The sequence below is a fragment of the Nanorana parkeri genome, unplaced genomic scaffold, assembly GCF_000935625.1.
Source record: "Nanorana parkeri isolate BGI_ZX_2015 unplaced genomic scaffold, ASM93562v1 scaffold1282, whole genome shotgun sequence".
NCBI classification, from domain to species: Eukaryota; Metazoa; Chordata; class Amphibia; order Anura; family Dicroglossidae; genus Nanorana; species Nanorana parkeri.
The window spans coordinates 156,790-163,304 of NW_017307550.1; the positions used below are offsets into that span (position 1 = coordinate 156,790).

The 6,515-nt window shown below is 39.0% G+C and overlaps 1 long non-coding RNA gene across 1 annotated transcript; it reads right to left on the bottom strand.

Annotated features, from left to right (window-relative positions):
* Positions 1-2,331: 2,331 nt before the first annotated feature.
* Positions 2,332-5,502, bottom strand: LOC108797476. Its single transcript, XR_001941890.1, has 3 exons — positions 5,394-5,502; positions 4,385-4,388; positions 2,332-2,343 (listed from the first exon to the last, which is right to left on the bottom strand). It is a non-coding gene; the product is annotated as an uncharacterized LOC108797476 (long non-coding RNA).
* Between the last annotated feature and the right edge of the window lie 1,013 nt (positions 5,503-6,515).

Here is a 6,515-nt window from a genome sequence, read left to right on the forward strand (position 1 = left end):
TCCCCCCACATAGCCACCTTAACTGTAACATTCAATCAAACACCCCATCAGATGCCCGTAACACTAGGCTAACCTAACTCCTAATGCTAATTACACTCCTTTTGCCACATACTTACTTTACAAAACCGGGAAAGTATTAAATGAATAACCTCTCTATAGTGAAATGGGACATCTTCCACTCTCGTGCAGTAACATTTAGCAGAAAGCTATTCCTGTGCCAGATCTTGAAATTTGGAAGGTTACACTTCAGCTATGCAGAAGACTAGACATTCTAGGAACTCTAACATATTGGCAGATTTACTTATGGTACTGTTATGTAGAGGAAAGGTAACTACTTTGCTGTAGAAGATGAGGGAATAAGTCTGATAATAGAATTTCCTATTAAAAAATGGGAGTGGTTGTGTTTAATGAAGGGCAGATAGGAGGCAGAGTTTGGGCAAATTAGTTGCAGGGTATAAATGTACCATATGTTGACCATTATATCAATACCATTCCTCCAGTCTTGCCAGTATTGCTCATGTATGTTGTACACAAATGTAAGCTGTTGTGCTCTTGATGCCACAGATGTCTTCTATTCCTACTCTAAGACAGGGGTAGGCACCCTTGGCACTACAGCTGTGGTGAAACTACAAATCCCATGAGGCACTGCACAATTCCACAGGCAGCCACAGGCATGACTCATGATGGTATTTGTAGTTTTACCATAGCTAGATCGCCGAGGTGGCCTACCCCTGCTTCAAGATAAATTTATGAATACTGATCATCTTTCTTTAGGCTCCATTGATACTGCACTACAAAATGTTGCTGGCTTCTGTCACTTGTAGTAACCAGTAGACAGGGAAAAACAACCATCTTTCAGAGGATGCCTTAGCAGCTGCCTATTGGGAATGTGCTGGGACTGCAGTTAGCAACTTTATTCATACAGAAGAGCAGCTCAGCGCTGTAGTGTGAACAGCACCAATAACAGTATTGTGTAGAAATGTGGATGCAGTTAGCCCACATTCAGACTTGAGTATTGTAATCTTTAGTGGTTCTTTTTGTTTGCTCATGAGTTTTCTGTGCATTTTCAGGCATGAGCATTTTTGTTTTATCTAAAAAAAAACCTTGTTATTAGGAGGAGATGGTAAGAGATGGTAGATGCAAAATCACACAAAAAATGTTTAACTAAAGATTTCCTGAGCTCCTGAAGTCTTTTGGCGTCAAAAATGTGCAGTCATACCCCAAAAATGCTGCTGTATTTTGTAGAATGACAACACATTGCGCACATTAGAACAGGCACAATATTAAAAGATGGAAATCTGATTGTCGTGTGATGAGGTGCTTCTGTAAACAGGATTTTTAATCTCTCAGGTGTAAACAAGGGCTTACACATGTAAAAATAAAATAGAATGCATTGATGATGACTAATGCTATAGACAAGAACAGAGACAGCAAATTATGAGTAAACTACATATTACTTATAACTTAGAGTCAGCTGTAAAAGGTATGATGTATAAGATATGATACCTTGATATTTAAAGAAATACTAAACGATAAACAAGTTAATTATTTTTCTCTGTAGCTTGCACAATATGTCAATTTTTAAAACCTAACATTTAACTAAGTTTTATAACATGACATAACATGATATTTAAATCCCATTGACAAAGCAGTCAGTAATGTTTGTATATGAAATGATTGTGTCCTGCACTATTTGTAAAATAACAGGAGCATGTCTATAATATTGGGGAATATTTCTGAGCTATTTGGTCATGTGGTGAACATGATACAGCTTGTAGCTTTCACTCATATACATTAAAGTGTGTGTGCTGTCAGCTTGGTAATAATTATTATACAGTCCACACTGTGTGAGACTATGACACGTGCCTCTCATATGAACAGGCTCTAACATGATTCTATGGCTTCTACTGTAACATCCCAATAAGAAGCAGTTTGGTTTTTCTAAAATATTTTCTCATCTTCTGACCACTAGATATAATAGACTGGCACACTAATGGCCTTATCCGTTCTAAACCTTAATGGCCTTATCCGTTCTAAACCTTAAGTGACCTTGTGCTTCCTTAATTCAGTGCAAAGCTGCAGGTTCCCTTTAATGCCTCCCTCCCCAGCCAAATATACTTACCTTTCCTTTACTCATTTCCACTCTGTTCAGCCACTGGGAGGAAGGAAAAGAATCCCAGAGTATGCTTCCAGTTGGTCCAGTCAGAACTTACAAAGAGCCAAGGACACCGTCCCTGCCTCTAGTCACATGGTCCTCCATCTATTTTTGGATGTTGCCACAAACTCTTACTAAGAATGAGGTCCAGGTATAGGTGGTTTTGGTACTACTATAGAAAAGTGGATCTATTAAGGTTTTTCCTCCATAAATAAAGCGGGGGAGTTTGCATAGCCTACCTAGGAGAGGATGTGTGTTATTCCCAGGATGAAATAAAGTTAAAAAAAAGCCTGAAAAAGGAAAACCAATGTAGCCACCTGATCTAAGGACTGGTAAGCTGCAATATATTATATTTTTGTTTTCAGGTTTAGATGCACTTTAAAGCAGACCTTCTATAAAAAAGGTTTACTTTGTGGCCCACCCCCTGCCACCCAAAGAAAATTAACTGGGATAAAAAACATCAAAAATTAACATTTCGCAAAAGTATAAAAATTACTCAACTTGGTTCCGGCTTCAGACTCTTCTGGGAGGTGCAGATGACATCACCACACCTCACCGCTGCCTCCTGGCATAGCTAGGCATTGAAGTCCCACAAGAATGCACTCCCTGGTAGGAGGGCATTCTTGTGGAATTTAAAGTGCCAAGAAGACAGCAGTGAGGTATGATGACCTTATCTACACCTCCCAGAAGCATTGGAAGCCAGAACTGTGTTGAGAATTTTTTTGGTAAAATCAGTATTTGTAATTTTTTTTGTAGCTTATTTTATTTGGGTGGCCATTTGTATGGAAGGTCCATTTTAAACACAAAAATTTACATGGGCTCTTAGGCTTGCAGAACTGTGCTGGTTACAGATTTTACAAGACTTATCATGTGCTTGCACTTCCGACCCAAGGCAAATAATGTACAGGGCTTTGAGTCATTTCACACACTCATGGTAAGTTTGGTACATTGTGGTTACTGTGATTCACCAGTATTACTAACACTAATGCTCAACTCCTGATGCCGTAGGCTTTATTGTGAATACCAGAGAAAGTCCTATGTTACTGACTCTAAGAAATTACATGCATCATCTTGAAATCTATTAAACCTCTGTAAACAGTGAAGAGTACTTTCCCGTGTAAAAAGGCTAAAATTAAGCATTAGTATGAACATGTATCCAGTCAAAAAGTGTTGTTTTGAAAACTTTCATTCATGCACGGAGCAAGTAACTTTTTTTTGTTTTTGGGTTTTTTTTTATACTTTATTTTTTTCTTCTTTGATGTTTATTTCTTTTTGAAAAACTTTACAAAGAAATGAAGAGGTATCATTACAGTTTTCAAAGGATAGCATACAGTATATGGAAAATATAAAATGTATAAAAGGCAATGTATAGTAAAACAGCATAGATTGATTGAATTTGCACATATATATTGCTTATGCAATAAAGCCTGACGTAGTTCAACAATAATTTGCATTGAGTCTTATTCGCAATGGGATAAATAAGATAAAAAATTTTGGGGTTTTGATGGCAATTTCAAACCTGGGGAATCATAGGGTAAACTATAAACTAAGCAAAGAGGACTATTTAATGAAGAGACTGAATAAAAGAAAGATTATGGTTCTGGCATCACTGTGCCTGTTCTGATACTACCAGATACTGTATGCGACGATGGCATAGAATGATAGCATTAATAGCAGAACAAGAACAAGAGAATTATAATGTATAATAAATAACTAGGCCACAACACTTCCTTCTTCAGAGCACTTACTAAGACCCCTAGTGGAAAAGCAGGATATCAGGGACTGTGGACCCAATATAAATACGCATGCCAAAATGATCTGGCCTTCTAAAACAGTACAAGTGCCAGTACAGATATAAATAATAGAAGACGCATCATCCTTTTCATTGTTTACTTTGATTTTATCTCAAAGTTCTAGTCTTCGTCATTGTGTGCTCACCTGTACTGCAATAAAATTGTTAGGACAGACTATTTAGCAGACTCTTTGATGTTCACTACTTTAATTATTATCAGCCCATTTGTGAAAGTGTGCCAGAAACATTCTCACTGCAAAAGAAAGTGACTTTGTATCATAACAAAACAAATTGCACAGTCTCTTCTGGAGGGAGATGCCATCCCTCTGCAGCCAACCAAATTGGGAATGTTTCCCCTTTTATAAAACAATTGAAACAAGGTTGCAGTCCTGGAGTTGAAACTAGTCATATGGATCATCTGCAAACAGTCAGGACACACATCTACAAATGAGCACACCCCTTCTACCTGCACAAATGATTTTAAGACCATAAAAATTCAGTCTGGTATATATGGTGGACAGTTGTCATTTAGTACAAGTATTTACAGAAACAAAGTCCCCATATGTTACATATACATATATACATTTGGCCCTGTGTTCACATACTTACATACATTCTTCTAGCTGCTCAAATTTATGTCACCCAAATGTACGTTTCAAGACTGGAAATTCTTACTCAACAGACCTGGTTTGTAAAAAAGGCCGTGTTAGCTAAGACCTATTGCAGCAGTGCTGATTGTCCCCTATTAAATGCAAAATGCAAAGTGAGTGAACAGAAAAGAAATCTAAATTCAATCAATATTTAGTGTGACTATCCTTTGGCTTCAAACCAGCATCAATTCTTAAGGTGCCCATACACCTGCCGATTATTGTACGATAATCGCGGGAAATCCCGCGATCGTATGATAATCGACAGGTGTATGGAAGGCGTGCGACCGTTTCTACTGTACAGTCGCACGTCTTTTGTCTACGAAGCAGGCTCGAAAACCCGCCGAGAATCGTACGATTGTTGGCGGGTTAGTGGTGTTCTTGGGAGACAAATGCCGCATGGGAAATGCGGCATTGGAGTCATCGGAAGCCCGCCCCTCAGCAGCGCGGGCATTCGATGATGGCAAGTACGATCTGCCTTTCCAAGATAGGCAGATCGTACAAGCTTTTGAATTAGCTGACAACCATCGCAAGACAAAAGTCTTGCGATGGTTATAAAGTGTATGGCTTGCTTTACACTTACACAAAGTCAGGGATTGCGTAGAATTAGAGTCAGGTGTATGATTAACCAATTATACCAAGCAGGTGCTAATGATCATCAATTTCATTTGTAGGTTAAAACACAGTCATTAACTGAAACAGAAGCAGCTGTTTAAGAGGCTTAAAACTGGGTGAGGAACAGCCAAACTCTGCTACTAAGGTGAGGTTGTGGAAGACAGTTTCATGTCACAGGTCATACGCCATTACAAGACTGAACACAGCAACAAGACACAAGGTAGTTATACTATATCAATAAGGTCTCTCCCAGACAAAGATTTCAAAGCAGACTGGGGTTTCAAGATGTGCTGTTCAAGCACTTTTTTTAGTAGCACAAAGTAATGGGCCAGGTTGAGGACCGTAGATGCAGTGGTCGGCCAAGGAAACTTAATGCAGCAGATAAGTTGGCCATAAGTGATCTTCATGGAAGAATTGCGGCCAAAAAGCCATACCTCCGACGTGGAAACAAGGCTAAGTGACTCAATTATGCACAAAAACTTAGGAACTGGGGTGCAGAAAAATGGGAGCAGGTGCTCTGGACTGATGAGTCAAAATTTGAAATATTTGGCTGTAGAAGGAGGCAGTTTGTTCACCGAAGGGCTGGAGAGCGGTACAATAATGAGTGTCTGCAGGCAACAGTGAAGCACGGTGGAGGTTCCTTGCAAGTCTGGGGCTGCATTTCTGCAAATGGAGTTAGAGATTTGGTCAGGATCAATGGTGTCCTCAATGCTGAGAAATAGAAGCAGATACTTATCCATCATGTCATACCATCAGGGAGGCAAGTGATTGGCCCCAAATTATTCTGCAGCAGGACAACTATCCCAAACATATCACAATGTCATTAAGAACCCTCTTCAGTGTAAAGAAGAACAAGGAGCCCTGGAAGTGATGGTTTGGCCCCACAGAGCCCATCACATTATTGAGTCTATCTGGCAATTACATGAAGAGGCAGAAGGATTTGAGACAGCCGACATCAACAGAAGATCTGTGGTTAGTTCTTCAAGATGTTTGTACATACCTACCGAGTTCCTTCAAAAACTGTGTGCAAGTGTACCTAGAAGAATTGATGCCGTTTTGAAGGCAAAGGGTGGTCACACCAAATTATTGATTTGGATTTCTCTTCTCTTCATCTTGTTAGTTGATAAAAATAAACTTTTAACACTTTTATTTCTGAAAGCAATTTTACTTTACAGCATTTTTTTCATACCTGCCATTATATATAGTTTATAAAAGGGCAGCCACGAAGATCTGTAGTTGTACAAACTATTCAGTTACAGTGGCCTAGAAGACACAACCCTGACTTCCAGTCATCAATGGACAATAA